The sequence below is a fragment of the Ictidomys tridecemlineatus genome, chromosome 1, assembly GCF_052094955.1.
Source record: "Ictidomys tridecemlineatus isolate mIctTri1 chromosome 1, mIctTri1.hap1, whole genome shotgun sequence".
Lineage (NCBI taxonomy): Eukaryota > Metazoa > Chordata > Mammalia > Rodentia > Sciuridae > Ictidomys > Ictidomys tridecemlineatus.
The window spans coordinates 97,208,781-97,226,223 of NC_135477.1; the positions used below are offsets into that span (position 1 = coordinate 97,208,781).

Below are 17,443 nucleotides of genomic sequence, written 5' to 3' on the forward strand. Positions count from 1 at the left end.
TTGCCCCAAACCTATAAAACAGTGAGACTTAAGTCCTTTGATTAAAGTTGTACTAAATTGTTTTCAAATAAAAATCAAAATGTCAACAATGGTCCAAATTATACAGGCTCTGACTGTTATACTCTAGAAGGAGATTTAAGATGAAATATATAAAACATCAGTTACGTGGTTGCAATGAACAATGCTAGAATTTAATCCTGTTATATTTTTCAGTGAGCTCAACCATGTACCAGGTAAAGGCTAAACACAGAAAATAATACAGCTTCATGCTTAAGGGGAAATGCATAATAATTCCCACTGGGGAAGTGGAACAATCACGATGTGGTTCCAGCAGTGATCCTGCTTCCCAGGACTTCCCTGACCACCTTTTCCTTCCTTTTGTCTTCTTCTGGGGGTGCACTTTCCTTGGAAAGGAGCATAAAAAGCTTTTACAAAAAGAAACTGGTAAAGTGATAAAGAGTTGACCCAGTGGGCCAAGGAAATGAATTATATAACTATAGAATGGTATGTGGGAAAATTTGTACAGACAGGAGATGAAAAAAAAAAAAAAAAAGGCACTCTGCCTGTTAGTAACTTGGACAGGAAAGAAAATAATAATCTTATCATCTTACTTTTTCCCTACCTTACTTTTCTGGATGGATTTGACAGCTCAGAATCCCTCAGTGACTCTTCTTTCTTTCTTCACATCTGTTCAGTTCATCTTTCTTCTCTTTTTTTTTCACGTTTTCAAGTCCTCATGCCAAAATTAAAAAAAAAAAAGAAGAAGAAAAAGAATTACAGGCTTGGGGCTTGCACAAACTCTGTGTGACCCAGAGGAACCCAATTTCTCTGAATCAGTGTTTTTCATCTGTAAATTGGGCATAATAATACCTGTCCCAGCCACAAGGCAGAAATGTGTGAATAGCAAGTAGGAAGACATGTGCAAAAGTTAACTTCTCCAGTGTCACATCACTATTTCTCCTTGCAAATCTCAACTTGGTACAAGCCTTTTAGTGTGCTTCTAGTACTCCATGACTTTTCATTCTGTTTCCATGGCTACAACTCTTTTAATTTTACCACTCCTTCAATGTTATTCTATTTGCCTATGCTTCCACCCCATTTTATTCTTTCTGTTTCTCTATTTTTAGTTCAAATAAATGTATACTTACCCACTATCTACAATATATTTATCTATAATTTTCAAACCACATAAAATCCCATTCCTACTTGAGATTTTAAAAAAAAAAAACCTACCCTAATTCTTCCTTAAATTGGAACCATGTGAAATTTTCCCCAAACCCTATTAATCAAGGGTGTTCATTTTCACCACTTTTATTCAAACATAGAACTACAGATTCTAGTTGGAGTAATTAACCAAGAGAAAGAAATAAGGAGCATCCAAAATAGAAAAGAATATGTCAAATTTCACTGTTTGTAGATGACATGATTTTATACATAGAAAACCCCAAAGACTCCATCAAAAAATTGATAAACCAATAAACAAACTCAGTAAGTATGCAGGATGAAAAAAAATCAACATACAAAATCAGGAACATTGCTATATAACTGGCAAATTATCTGAAAAAAAATCAAGATAACAATCCCATTTCTAATAGCTACCAAAAATTAAAATACCCATGAAATTTTTTATCAAGGAGATTAAATATCTCTATAATGAATACGATAAGACTTTGATGAAAGAAATTGAAAAGGACACAAAGAAATTTATGAAAATAATCCTGTGTTCATGGTTTGGAAGAATCAATATGGTTAAAATGTTCATACTGCTCAAAGTGACCTACAGATTCAGTGCAGTCCATATCAAATATCAATGACATTTTTCACAGAACTAGAAAAGCAATCCTAAATATATATAGACCCACAATGACAACAACAAACCCTGAATAGCCAAGGTAGCTTTGAGTAAAAGGAAAAAAAAACAGGAGGTATTACATTACCTAACTTCAAAATATACTACAAGCTGTAATAACAATTTTTTTTAACCAGCATGGTATTGACATTAAAAAGACATACAAATCAATGTAATAGAATAGAGTCTACAAGTACATCCATGAATCTATAGCCAACTGATCTTTGATAACATCTGCTAAGAGCATGCATTGGGGAGAGTACTGTTTTCTCAATAAACGTTGCTGGAGAAATTGGATATCTACATGCAGGAGAACAAAACTAGACCCCTACCTCTCTCACCATATATAAAAAACAAATAAAAATATACTGAGGACCTAAATGTAAGACCAGAAACTATAAAAATACTAAAAGATAATATATGTGGAAATGCTTTAGGTCATTGGAATAGACAAGATTTTTTTTTGTATAAGAGCCCCAAAGCACAGGAAACAAAAGCAAATTAAACAAATGGGATTTTGTCAAATTAAAAAGCTTTTTGCACAGCAAAGGAAACAATCAACAAAATTAAGAGAATCTATAGAGTGGGAGAAAAGATTTGCAAACTATACATCTGGCAAAGGATAATGATGAGAATGTATAAGGAACTAAAAAATTAAAAATAGCAAAAAATAAGTAATCCCTAAAAAACAGGCAACACATCTAGACATCATCTTTCTTTCTTTAAAGCTAAAATGTAAACAAATTTATTTTAAACATAATTATTTTAAATCTAAAATGTAACACATTTAACAGAAAAGGAAATTTGAAAGGGGTATAAGAGGGTCATTTGTTCTTAAACTTTTTTGCAAAATATTTCTGCCTGTTTTAATCCGCTTTTCCATTGCTGTGACCAAAAGATCCACACAAAACTTAACATCACTAATCATCAGGAAAATGAAAATCTAAATTGCAATGAGATACCACATTTTATAGTGGCTGTGAACAAAAAAAGATAATAAGTGCTGGTGAAGATGTAGAGAAAAGGGAACTCTTGCAACACCATTGGTTAGAATGTAAATTAGTACAACAATCACAGAAAACAGTTTAGAGGTCCTCAAAAAATTAAGAAAAGAACTACCTTATTATTCAGCCATTCTACTACTGGGTATGTATCCATAGGAAATGAAATCAGCATGTTGAAGAGATATCTACACTCCCATGTTTATTTCAGCACTATTCACAACAGCCCAGAAATGGAAACTACCAGTGTTCAACACTGATGAGTGGATAAAGAAAATGTGGCCCATATACACAATAGAATACTATTTAGCTATAAAAAGAATGAAATTCTGTCTTTTGTGACAACATGACTGTAACTGGAGATCATTATGTTAAGTGAAACCAGCCAGGCACAGACAGACAAGTAGCATGTGGTCTCATTCATATGCAGAATTTATATATATATTTTATATATATATATATATATGAAAGACGATCACATAGAAGTTGAGAGTAGAATCGTGGATATCAGAGATTAGGGAGAGTAGAGGGAAGAGAGGAATGGGGAAAGGATAATTAATGGGTACTGAGTTACAGTTAGGTGAAAAAAAGAAGTTTTGGTGTTCAGTTGCATAGTAGAGTGTCTATAAAGACAATAATCTGCTGTATATGTATATATAATGTACTATATATGTATAGCCAGAAGAAAGGAATTTTGAATGTTCCCACCTTAAACAAGTGATAACTGAAGAGATATATTTACTATGATTTGAATATTAAACATTGTACTCATCTATTGAAACATCACATGATACCCCATAAATATGAACAGTTTTTATGTATCAGTTAAAATTTTAAAAAATAAAAGGCTGGGCTGGGGTTGTAGCTCAGTTGGTAGAGTGCTTGCCTAGCATGTGTGAGGCACTTGATTCAATCCCCAGCACCACATATAAGTAAAATAAAGGTATTGTGTCCATGTACTATAAAAAATACATTTTTTAAAAAATAAAAGGCTTAAAAATCCTACCAATCATATTTACAGATAAGAAAGCTTAATTTTATATTTGTTTATAGTCACTATAATTAATGCTTTCTTTTTTGCCTTCCTAACAGACTTCTTTTGAAATAGTCCTTTAAAAATTCCCTTTAGTGTATATAGGAAGTAAGATAACTAGAACAAGGCCTGAAAACTCCTAAAAATTTCTATAAGAAACAGTAGAATTAATTGGACATAACTTTCCTATGTTCTTATATGAATATATCACCAGTAAAACTCCACATCATGTACAACCTCAAGAATGGAATCCTAATTAGAATAAATTACATTCCGTGTATGTATATAATATGTCAAAATACACTCTATTGTCTGTATATCTAAGAAGAATAAATTTTAAAAACTTAGAAAAAAAGAAATATATTTCTTTCATCCATAACACTCAATGCCATGAAACTTTATAAAAAAAAATTTATCTCTACACATTGAAGAAAAAATAAAACCAAAAAGTTTGATACAACATTACTTCAAGAATGTAAATTTTCTCTTTGGATATGGGATTCTGAAACACTTCTTGCAAAATAGTTCATACTTGCCCTTGTTTAGTTCTTTACAATTGCATTAAAGAAAACAAATTAAAGAAAGCAAACGATGACTCTGGACTGGAGTTCTCTGATGCAGAAATTATAAGTCTCAGAGTGTCTTTTAAATATATCTTCCCTAGTTGTTATTTATCATCAAACATACCCAGATGTTTGTAGTGTGTGAATATTTTAAAACAAATCATAATGTCTGAGTACAGAGTTAAGTCAATAGTTTGCAAACATCTCTTTGTTTCTTTATATGCATTTAGCTACTGATATATCTTTTTCAATGAATGAAGCAGACCTGAGCACATACAATAAAGGAAAGCAAAAATTACCAGGTTTGGACTTCACTTCACAGCCAGAAAGATTCTGTTGAGTCTGCCAGCAGGGGATCTTACGTATTAATACCCCCACCTAGAAGAGCTGACATGTTGAAAATGAGATTAACACCTTCCTGTTTTACATTAACTAAGGCTAAAGTGTCATTTGCCTTATCAGGAGAAAAAAACTCAATACTGAAATGATAGGGTTGCAAACAAGGTATGATTTTAAGAAAAATGTTAAAATATGAGGTAGGGCTTTGTTGAGGTGGTAGTGATTCTTTGAAGATAAATGCCTCGTACAAATAAAAGCCAAAATAATAAGGATGACTCAAAAACCAAACAAACACATGTAGCACAGCAACTTCTTTTTAAGCCAATGCTGTTGACACAGTAAACAACTTGTCAGATGCTTAAAAAAATTTAAAAAATAATAAATGAGTACACCATATCAAAGTGTATTGATGCCTAGGTATTTGTTGCCAATTCCAGGGCAGCCTAGAAACAGAAGAGCTAATATAAATGATTTATTCATTCAGATATAAGATAGCACTTTTTAATTCCCTCACTTCACAATCCATCTTGTTATGTATTTACTAAAGATGAGCATTTAGATGAAAAAATATTAAAAATTCTAATGTAGTGAAGCCTCAAAATCACTGTCAAATGTAAGTGGAAATGGTGTGGAAGAAGTGGGTCAGGGGTGGCTTGATGTCTTCCTGATTCAGTCAAGCTCAAAACAGGGACCTGTGGGGTTTTCTCTGATTCAAAAGACCAAGCCATCATCCTCAATCAGCACTCACACACCTGATTGTGCTAGGCCCTCTCTTCAAGGTGGCAGAGAAACCATGAAGGAAGAAATAAGTTCTTTGTCTTACAGGACTCACGGTTTGGTTGTGCAGATAGACATCAGCAATATCTAGATTGCTAAAGTGACTCTAACAGATGACAGAGTGAGGCATAAATACAGCAGGTGTAAGTCCTGAGGGAGAAAGAAGAACTCTTATGGGAGGATTTGAGGAAGTGTCTTAGAGGAGATTCGATGTAACTGGACCTTGCACAATGGGTAGAATTTTAACAGGTTGGAAAGGCAATGGTGGAAAGGGATTTCTAGGAAGAACGGACAAATTTATTACATTTTGGCACCATGATCACATCATGCAGATCGGTAAGGCTGAATAAACATCTAAAATACATCAATAGAAAATATGTTGTTATGGAAATAGTGTGAGGAATCCACTTTTCTGAAGAGCTATATGTCTATGTTGAATATACAAGTGATTTGTTAGCTATCTATCATTTTAACAAACACCTGAGATAAATCAGCTTATAAAGAGAAAAGGTTTATTCTGACTCACAGTTTGGGAGGTTCCAGTCTATGATTGATTGTCCCTGTGGCTTTGGGTCTGTGGTGAGGCAGCACATGATTGCAGAAGGCATGGCAGAGCCAATCCAGTCACCTCATGGCCAGGACATGAAAAAAGAGAAAGATGAAAAAACTGGGGCCCCGCAGTCCCCCTTGAGGGCAAGCTCCAATTACCAAAAACCTCCCACCAGGCCCTACCTTTTAAAGGTTCCACTACTTCCCAATAGTGCCAAGTTGGGGACCAAACCTTCAACATGTGGGCCTTTGGTGGACAGTCCAGGTCTATACTATAACAAGCGGTAAGAAAAAGAAATAAAATCAGGTCTTTATTCTGCTTGTTAAACGTCTATTATTCAAGTATGAAGAATAAAACACACCGGTATCTATTGTTTCTATTCATTTTAGAGGTTCTAATTGCTGCTGTCTTATGGAGTCTCAATGAAAAGGAAGGCAGGTGGGGAGAGGGATGAAAACTGCTTGTGATTTTTCAGGAATGCCAGCCATGTGAAGTTGGAATCCTACTCTAACTACTTTCATTCATTGTTCCAAAGGTGACACTGGTCTGTGGTGTTCAAAAGGAGTAGAGGAGGACAAGCAGTTTTAAGGTAGCACAAAGGAAGGCAACTTAATGCTTCCCTAAGGAGAAGCAGAAGAGGACTGTGCTTGTGGAGAGGATGATAATAGCAATAATAACAATAAAAAAAGAAGTGTAGGGGTGGGGTGGGGATGGAGTTCTGATAACTAGGGGATGAGGTGGGAGGAAGAAGTGGAGGTAACCCTTGCAGGAAGATTTGTAAGTGAGGTAAAAATCAGGATAACTGGAGCTGTGAGGCAGGAGACAGATGCACATCCAGGGAGCTTCAGGAATAATGGAGAGCACACATTGCATCATCAGGATCACTGAGATCCGAATCCTCAGGGGAAGTCATGTCTTTTTGTACTAGATGTTTTGAAGCTGAGCTGGGGTGGGGCTTGAGGAGGGGGGGGGAGTGAAAGAGGAGGGGAAAATCACTGAGAAAAATTAAGCAGTCTGAAAGGAGGGTAAGATTATGAAGATAAATGTTTACCTCTCTGCTGCATTGTAGCTCTTGAAATGAAACTGTTTTTGAATAGTGCTGCATCTGTACTGCAAGAATGTGGGCATTGTGAACAAATTGACTGTCTCAGATGATTTGACACATTTTGATTTCTGCTTAGGAAAATATCTGTTAATCCTATTAGAAAGAGAAGGAGAAGGTCCTGAGCAGGAATGCAAAAGATCAAATGCTTCTCTATCTTGTGCACACTCTCCCAATGCCAAGGTGCTAAAACCACAGTTATTTCCCAAAGACCCTGCCCGTCATCTCTGACCTGCTTGGCTTGACATCAAAATTCTTTATTCTCCACCTCCCCATCCTTGCCTGGCACAAGCTGAACTCAAGACAAGACTGGACAGCTGTCCTTTCTGTGGCAAACCAAAGAAGAAAAAGAATCTTATTTTATGCTTTTCTCTTAATGTAATTTTCTTTCTTTTCTTCTGTCCTTCGCTCTATTATTCTTTTCTTCCTTCTACAACCCTCCTTTCCTTTCTTCTTTATGTAGTTTGCTGTTTGCTAATACCCAACTCCAGACCATTCTTTGTGTTTGGCAAAGGAAGCAGTTTTATTGTTTGTTAACTCCAGGGGGGATATGGTGTCTATGATGTTGTCTAGGCCAAACCTCCCCCAGGAAGGTTAACTACCTCTACCCTACTCTCAAAGGGGAAAGGATGGCGGCTGCACACTTGCACACCAGCTATCCTCTTTTTTTGAGAAAGTGGATCTATTCCTGCCCAAAGGCACCTTTTCTCCCCACAGTGGTGCATCTCGATGTTGTAATGCAACTTTTGGGAGAGCAGTTATCTGGAATCTGAATTCTAGGGAATGAAAATTAGGAGTAAGGGAAACAAGACATTTTTCCCCAACTTCTTTCTGAAAAAGGTTCTTCTTGGAGCAACATGTAAGTCTGATCAAAGGGTCTGTTCATCTGTCTCAAGAGCCAACACTGGAGCCCAGCATGGAGCTAAAAATATGCACTCACAGCCCTAGAAAATTGTATTCATTAAACTCTACCTACAGGTCCTCACCCAGAATCTGCTCCATGCCAAAGCAGCATGCTGCTGCTAATCCCCCTTTATAGATTAGGCAGTAAAATAAAGAGGGTGGGGCTGAAATGCAGGGGAAGTCTGCACACTTGTTTGGAAAAGAAGAAAAGGAAAAGCACAGGGATTTCTTGTTCTCTCCTTCGTGTTCCAAGTAGCCAGGGTTGTCCAGATGCCACTGGGAGACACAGGACTTTTTAGCGTTCACAGTATTTTCACTTACATAGAGTAAGTGCTACACGTAAAATGAGAATTTAGAGAAAAGATCAAATAAATGTCTTTCAAACTGTGGCAAATTTTTATTTCTCCATTTCTCCTTTCTTTGTGTGTTAAGGAGGAAATAATAATAATCACAACTGACATTACTGAGCACTTACTATATGCCAAACTGGTGGTGTGTTATTTATGCAGTCTCATTTCATTCCTATGAAGTAGGTACTTGCCCTACCAGGATCTTGCAGATGATGATATACAGTTTAGAAGGGGGAAGTAACTTGAAGAAAGTAAGTGGCAAAGCTGGGATTTGAACCTGGAGCTTCTAAAGCGTCACTTTCAACATCTATCCATAATGCTATCTCTAAATACTTCTGTTAAAAGTATGTTTTATGGTTTTCATTTAAGATTTTGGTGACTGCTCCTTAATGATAGTTCTGTTATTATCTTAATCTTTACAATTTTCTGCAATCAAATCATAGGGTCCCTTGAAGGCAGGGACTATGTCTCCCTTACCTTTGCATCCCCCACGGCTCTTAAAACAAAGTCTCTTGCACAGAATAGGAGCTAAATAATTATTTGTTGAAATGCACTTTGTTTCTGTACCTAAATAAAGCCCGTCTAAAAGAGTCCACTTCCCAAACACTGAGGTTTTCCTCTTCTTTGTAACCATCCCCTTCTTCTTGTTTTGTTTTCTAAAGGTTGATTTTGAACTGGAGGGACACTGCAGTTGTCTTGTCACTTAGCGTGATTTGAAAGTGAGAGTCTGTGTAGTGCTTTAGCCTGCCCTCAGCAATCAGGCCTCACACTCGTGAGGCCCTGATTGTAGGAGTTGCCTTATTTGCATTGATGAGGATGAGCCAGCTGCTAGAGCATACAGAACTGCACCTGACACAATCACGGAGCTCAGGATTAGCGCGGGGAATCAGGAATCCACTGAGCTGCGTGGCAATCTCAGCCCCACATTAGAGTCACTCATGCAAAATGACCCAAATTTGCAATGAACACAATTAGCCATCCAAAGATGCATGTTAATTTGGGGCCTGATATTTTTTTTCTGCATTTCCCTATATTAAAAATAATAAATATATGCTTTCCTAGACAAGTCTGGGCATGAAAATAATTCAGAGGATTAGGGGTTTGTAAAAAATGTGCAAACCTCAGAAAATGTGGATTTCTTTGGGTAACCAGCCGCCACCACCACCACCACCACCCACCCCCTGAGGTATTAAGTTTGGCATCAAATAGGGTAAGGGCTTTGTGATGTCATGCCCCTTTTGAATCAGTAGACAACAACTATGTTCAAGAATAAAAATAACAATATATGTGGAAAAGAATAAGCGTAAAAAAGGATTTGATATTTTATGTTATGTATTAATATTTCTGAGGCTATGTTTAGATCACATGTATACTCAATTTTTCCAGGCTGTCCTAAAAGTATAAGAGATTGGTGTTGAATTTTTGTTAAACAGAGTTTATAAATCAAATAGAACATTCTCAAACCCTGGGCTGTGTTTCCATATGTTCACAGTCTATAGGTATTGAAATGCTTACCTATACTTTAGGAGGAAAAAAAAACCCCACAACATTTTGCAAAAATTGAATAAATGATCATTCGAAGCAAAAGCATGCAGTTCAAAAGCTAAACCTCCCATTGGAGAACAGAAAATTTAATGAGCTTTTAATGGAATGCAATGCTCAGAGTAGTAAATTATTTGTTAGTTGACGATGCAATCAGCATGCTGATTAAGGTTGCTTGGTTTTTTACTAAACATTAACTGAATGAAAACGGGTAGTCCTTGTTCTGCTTGGGGGGCTTTAAGGAAGCAAATGGACTTTCAGAACAGAGATTGTCAATAAAGGTGAGTGCACGCCAGGTGTCATTTGAATATGATGATAAAATACTAGTGATAAATATTTAAAAGCATTTTAAATCCACAATGTTCGCCTAGTGTATTGTGGACTCTGTTTAAAGAAACAGTGGGCCTTAGCAGGCCTAACAACAATCCCTCTATCTCTTTCTAGAAAGAAATATCTAGATCTGCTTTCTTTTATTGCAAAAGGAAAAAAAAGGAGGGTGGGTATGCTTTGAAAATATAAACCTGCATGGACTCAGGGATCAGGAAATGCTTGGGAGTTTGAAATGTAAACCTAAAAAAGGAAAGAAAGAAGAAAAGGACAAAAATCAAAACAAAGAAAAAATATTCCTGCAGCAAATAAAAGATGACATCTGTTTCTCTGGATAGATTAAGATAAAATTTTAAGCTGTTTCAATATTCTGATGTTTTAAAATAATTGCTATTAGAATATATATAATTTTAAATTTATAGATGATGGCATTCTGAGGGCAAGAAGTATTGTGATTTTGGAGTTGTATTCTGTCTAATTTAGGAGGTCTGAAAGGTAGTAAAAGAAAAAGAAGAAAAAATGAAAATAAATTATGAGAATGCTTATTTTTGTTGTTAAATTTGTATAAATATAATTTACTATATTTTAGTTGATATGTACATCAGCCATAAATTACTGCTTCTGAGAGAGACTTTGTTTATTAAAACTGTTTAAATTACCAGATTTGTCCCCCCACCACACACACACAAAGGATTTTTTGTTTGTTTGTTTTTCTCCCTACCAATTGAAGAATTGTGGGTGTGTAGGTTAATTTTCTTTGAACAGCTACAAAGTTCTTTTTCTATAAATCCCAATTAGTTTCATCATCGGAAATTCTCTGGCAATGATCAGGTACACTTAAAATCCGATAAATAACTACCTCTCACTTTTAACTATTCCTGTTTATGACCCAAGAGGTTAAAAGCCTTTGACTGGCATTTGACTTCTGACCTCATATAAATGTTATCTTATCAGTTCCTGCTTGTTAACTTGTATTGAGTGCTTGTCCCTGATGGCTTTTAGATAAAGGGTTGTGGGTTGTTTTTTTTTTTTTTTTCCCTTTTTTCCTTTCTAATATATTTCCTATAGGAACTAAACCATTTGCTTTGTTCTATGCCTAGTGCCCTCAAGTCTCCACAGTAAGCTGCTATAAATCTGTTAGAAAACGCCAAATATACTTTTATTTATTCCCTACATTATTTCAAATTTAGCTTTATGGGTGGGATTTTTATGATTAAAAACATATTTATCATAATTAATAGTAACGTTACTAGTGATCAAATCCTTTAACAAGATTGAAAAGATACTGGTTAGCTTCATATCCTCTCTTTTTAAAAAATACAAAAATTAAAAAAAAATTTTTAGCTTTGCATTTTGCACCAGCATGAGATGAATTAGAGAGATAATTTATGGAAATCTTGTCTCCCCAGACTTCAGAAGTCTGCCTAATGAGAGAGTCATCAGTAAGATATATCTTTTTTAAAAAATCGAATCCACACCATGAACAGTGCATTTTCCAACCTTTGGGGAGGTAGGTGGCGGCCTGGCGCCCTCCTTTGCCCTTCTGTCCTAAGAATTAAGAAGGATTTTGGCCTTTTATTTCATTTGCAGCTGTGTGTGTTGTTCACACGTTCAAGTGTGTATGTGTGTGAGTCTAGTCACTATGTACAAACCTAACTGCATTTGAATGTTTGCATTTTAATCTCTCTGCATACCTCGATAGCATCATGAGGGTATTCTAGGCAGATGTTGAGGCCTCAGAGGCTGTCTCATTTGCAAATGACCTACAATGTGATTTCTAAACAAAATATTACATTAATTTCTGTGTGGAAAACAGGCAGTAAGGAGGAGGAAGAAGGAAGTGGCAGCCATCTTGAAAGCATTTTGCCTTTTAGCCTCATTCTTAGTCTTGCTAAGGCTCAATAGTTAGAATATTATCTTTATTTTTAATTGGCCCTCAGCAGAAAGCAAGAGGCATATTCAAGAGACCTTTGTATTTGTGTTTGGAGTACAAAAAAACTTGTAACCTCTTTGGACTTTAAATAATAACTGCGACTATAGACAAACTACACCTATTATTCTCTATCCTTCTAAATAAATATACATATAAATGAAGCATATGCCACAGCTTGTAAGAGACCTGTACAAAACCTATTAAGGGAAACAAATGTCTATTTGGACCATTCATTTGCTGCTATCTAAAGAATTAATATGTCAGTAAAGTTATCTGCCCTTCCTCCTCCCCCTTTCTGTCTTTTTTCCCCCAAACACACACTCACATGCACGCACACAAACACACACAGTCAGACCCCCCCTCCACCATGGAAAAATGGCAACCCTGGAAACTTTTTTTTTTTTTTAAACAGGAATTCCCTTTCTCTTAGATCATAAGTATTTAGCAAAAAGTAAGAGATCAACTTTTACTTTTTATTTTTATTTTATTTTTCAGTGTATGGAGAGCTGCTATGGCTCTGTAATGTCCCAACACTGCTTTCATCATGCTCATATTCTGGCCAACACACAGGTTTAATGCAATTTGTCCTAACTTTTCATTTTGACCATTGCTTTTCTCAAAGTGGCCAGAGTTTAAAGACTGAAAAAGCAAAGGGAAAAGAAATACCACGGCAGGGGGAAAAACAAACCAACCCCCAAACTGGTGCTGGTATTCAGTGCATTGACACATTCTCAAATGTTTTCTCTGTAGTTATAACACAAAAGCGCTTTCTTCCCTGTTTTGATGTGTTAAAGACGGAAAGAGAGAGGACACTTCGAAGTGGTAAAATAAGTATTTGGAAAGCACAGGGACAGTATTTCTTCTTTGAATGTCCTGCATGTGTCAATAACATGCAGACATTCTATAGTTTAATATTGATTAAATTTTTTTAAATTGAAAAAGGATGAAAAGCTAAATTTAAGCCCATTGTATCACATCCACTAAATTTTCAGCTATCAATGTTGTCTTCTTATTGTGTAATAAGAAGTGTGTCCTGAGCCAAGCCAAGTGTCTCCTAATTTTGTCTCTAACATAAGGAGAACAAGGATGCTAAGTCCCTCTGAAAAGAGTATGAGCCAATCAATAACAAATTATTGTCTAATTCTGATATTTGGCAGAAGAAACTATAAACTTTTACTTCCTTAATGTTAGTAATCTGAACTAATTTTCCTAGGCAATATTATTTACAGTTTGTTTTACTGAGTGAAGCAAATAAGGATCTGAAAGACAAACAATGACCTGGTTCCTAAACATTCTCCTACTCTGTCAACCAAATTCTCTGAGCTAAATCACAGAGTCCTTTAGGATTGTGGTTTGTATCCTGGATTTTGAAAAAAAAAAAAAAAAACAGAAAAACAAGAATTAAATGTGTAAGCTAGATGATTTCAAAACTGATGAAAGTCACATTACCATTCTTCCTGATATGTAAGTCACGTTTTAATATATGGCCATAAATCTTAGTATACCTCGGAAACAAAAAAGTGTTTACTTAAATCAGTTTCTATGCCAATCAAAACAAAGTCCCCCAAAATATTTTTGATGTAGAATTTTTAAATTGTTTTAATTAAAGGAACATGAGAATGAAAATCAAGGACCTTGATTTTTCTATATAACTATATCCTTCAGCTTTATGAAGTTACTTGAGGACATATTTAAAAATATTGTTTCTGTGTTTATATAACTTACCCCAAGAATGTATTAAGAGATGTGGTCCATTAGATTTCTTGCCTCAAAAATTCAAACCTGCTCTATTTGAAAAAAAGCAGAAGCTTCTGTAATATTATGGACCTTTTTTGTTTTTCAGCAAAAAGTTGAGAATGTGAAGTAGAAATATTAAAAATTTTAGGACCTAAGTTATTACTGCTATTCCTTTGTGAAGACTGATGCAGATGGTTTTTTAATTTCCTTTGGTTTCTGGCCTCTATTTGGTATGTTTTCTCATTTGTGTAAATTGGCCTTGTCCCTCCCACTAGAAGGTTTATTTTGGGCATACTCTTCTTAATAGATTCTTATTCTCACTTCCCCCAGCTTCTGAGGTTTGGAATGGCAGGGGGTGGGGGTTCCTTATTTTAAAAGATTTGTATTCAGATTCAAAGATCCTGGACTTTTTTTTTTTTATCCATCTGTAAATGCTCAAAGGTCACACCCAAGATCACAAACCATGTTTGTATCCTTCTTAGAGGAAAATAATAAGGTAATATCTACAAGCAGTTGATACTAGGGACATAGCCTGGACACACACCTTGTCCTCTTCTTCTTGGCCTTGTCTGCCCTGAAGAATGAATACGTTCATCCCCAAAGTTGATTCTTCGAAGTGACCAGTCAGATGCTAGCAGGTCAGCTGGCCATCCTGTTGGACAGAGGGTCCATAAATCTGAGAAATGTTGGTATGATTGAAAGAGGAAGGTAGTCCAGCCTGAGGGAAGCCCCCGTAAATCTCTCTGGAAGCTTTGTTCCTGGTAGGGAGTGGGGGTGAGAGTTGGGGTAGCTGGGGCTGTGGGTTGTTATTAATGCCCTGGGCCTCCTGCAGTGGGTGCTAACTTGTTGTGCATGAGAGCTGCCACCACCCTTCCCAAACATCGGCTGCTTGGAAAAGTCAAGCACGGCTGAGCCCTGATTTTCATTTAATAGTCAAAACCAAGATGCATTTGGGCTATGATGATAGGACAGCTCCCTTGAAAAGATTATTTGAACTACAAAGGCATTCATTTAGGACTAGCAATGTTGCAAAAGGGCCTGCTAGAAATTAGCAGCCTGTCCTGGTATTTGGAGAGCAAGAGTGACAACTTATTGGAAGTTCTCAAGGAATCATTTATATTTCACACTCCACTAGGCAGCTGATTTGAGATTGTCTGTTAGCATAACAAAGGCTCTGAGCCTGTGAACTTCAGAAACCTTTCGACCTCTTAGCTGCTGGCATGAATAGCCCCCAGTCCTGCCTATAGAGATCTCCCAAAGCTCCCCTGTTCGTGGCTAAATTGTTAATCAGGGTAATTTAATATAGTTTTCAATATGCCTCATCTCTTATTGGGAAAGGTATTCACAGCTTCCCTACCCCTGAAAAAAAAAAAAAGTTCTTTTATTCAAGTGTGAGAGGGGCAGCTGCAGACAGACCCCCATCCCTTGCTTCTCCCCCCACTCCTAACTTCCCAGCAGCAATGTTCTGAACAGCAACTACAGGGAAGGCCAGAGAGAGAAACTCTCCGAATGAGGATCCCTTTGCCTATACTCCACCCTGAACCTGAAACTCCAGCCTTTTTATGCTGGGAACCAACAAAACAAAAACACAAGGCTCAGCCATAACTGAAACCTCAGAGCCACTTCCTCCATACACACGCACACATACACACACGCTCGCTCACACACACACACACACACACACACACACACACACACACACTCTCACATGCCACACCCCCTTCTCCACCCTCCCTTTACCACCACCCTTTTCCTCCCCCGTCATGTCCCACTAAGCTGCTCCTGTGGCTCCTGACAAAACGCGCCAGACCCCAAGGCCTGCTCAATTTCATTGCTCTCACTCTTAGGGGCAACCCACACCGGCCTGCACACTCCTTCACATGGATATACCCAGCCTGTCCCCTACAATCCACTCCCAGTGTCACATACACTTTCTCTCACCTGCTCCCTCACACATTATCAATTCACATGCACATTAGTTAACTGAAAAGAGTGGAACACAAATATATTCATTTTAATCCAGTTAAGACCTAAGAGGTCTCATAGGATATTATTCAATAGTTTAAAAACCAAGTATAAAACTCAGATTTTGCTACACTGTTTCATCTCAAAAAGCCTTACCAGTATGGCTTTCTTTCCCTTTCTGCCACTATATGTTCAAAAAATAAAATAAAGCAAATAAAAACTAATCATACACAAAACATCCAGTTCTGTGTAAACACTCTGCTAAAATATTTTTTGTATTCTCTTTTTTTAATGGCTATGTTTTTAGTACTCCTGCGAATTCAGAATAGCAAATTCATATAATGAAGAAAAAATATGAAAATCACTAATTATGTTTCTTTAAATTAAAAATGGAAAGATACAATCTCTCAGTATTAGCTTTTATTCCTTCTTTTCTGTACAAGAATTTTAGGACATTTATAAAATATGTCTGACTATTTATTGGTGGCTTCGGTGGCAATTTTTTGTGTGACTGGTGCTCTCTCTTTGTGCGAGTTGAGGCCCTGTGTCTTGCGCCATTTCTTGCTTATGCCCCGTTTTGGTTGGTGTGTTTGTCTCTCAGTCTCCTGAAGCTGGATAAAGGCAGGATCTAGTGCCTGAAGTATTTTCTTTGATTTTTCTCTAGCTAGAGTGGTCCCTGATGGGGGCTGGGAGACTTCACTCACTTGGGATCCTGAGCTAGCATCTCAAAACTGCTGGGAGGTGGGAGACAAATTTTCGTTTACAGAATCAGGGAAAAAAGGATAAAACTTCCAAAATCAGAAATACAAGTAGAGAAGCACACTTAAAACAAATATCCCAGCCTCTTTCCCAAGATAATTTTTCTTGGAAAAATTTAAAAATAGGTTTTTCTGGTCAATGTAAATACCTAAACAATGCCCACAGGTGACATGCTGAAATAGAAAATAAAACATTTGTATATAGTTCTCATATTATATGACGATCTTTAAATCTGAATTTTCCTTTAAAAAAATCTGACAGCTTTAATTTTAGTGTTATGGGAGCTATCAGATTATAAGCATTTTTTTTTATCTATAGTCTGTACATTATTCATTTTAAGAATGTGCTTTTGGTTTTCTTTTATTCTTTAAGTAATGATTTTCATTTTCTTGATGTCTTGAATTAGAATATTTAAAAAATATTAATTGACACTTATTAAAAATGGATGGATAAATATTGCTGGTTTCTCTAATAAAAAGCCAAAAGTATGAAAACATTCATTCATAAATTAACAGAAATTGAACTTCCAAAAGATGTTCAAAGAGAAAAAAATATTAGAGCTTCAAACTCAAGAAAGAAAAAATACACAATTTGCATTTTTCAATGCTTTTGCTTAACATTGTTTTCATTAACCTTTTCTTCATTAGAATTTATGATCCATGTCCATCATTACACTTTCACATCTCTGATTTCTGTTAAATTTTCCAACGGAG

The 17,443-nt window shown here is 36.2% G+C and overlaps 1 long non-coding RNA gene across 5 annotated transcripts in view; it reads left to right on the forward strand.

Annotated features, from left to right (window-relative positions):
* The window catches only part of LOC106145140 (uncharacterized), a 159,383-nt gene that overhangs the window by 107,271 nt on the left and 34,669 nt on the right, over window positions 1-17,443 (forward strand). The window contains exons 1-2 of one of the 5 annotated variants that reach the window (XR_005728485.2): window positions 10,124-10,290; window positions 11,746-11,846. The exons of 3 other annotated variants lie outside the window; for them this stretch is intronic. This is a non-coding gene — a long non-coding RNA (uncharacterized LOC106145140). Of the gene's footprint in view, window positions 1-10,123; window positions 10,291-11,745; window positions 11,847-17,443 lie in introns of those variants that run through there. One more of the 5 variants, XR_001230028.4, reaches the window with a different exon arrangement.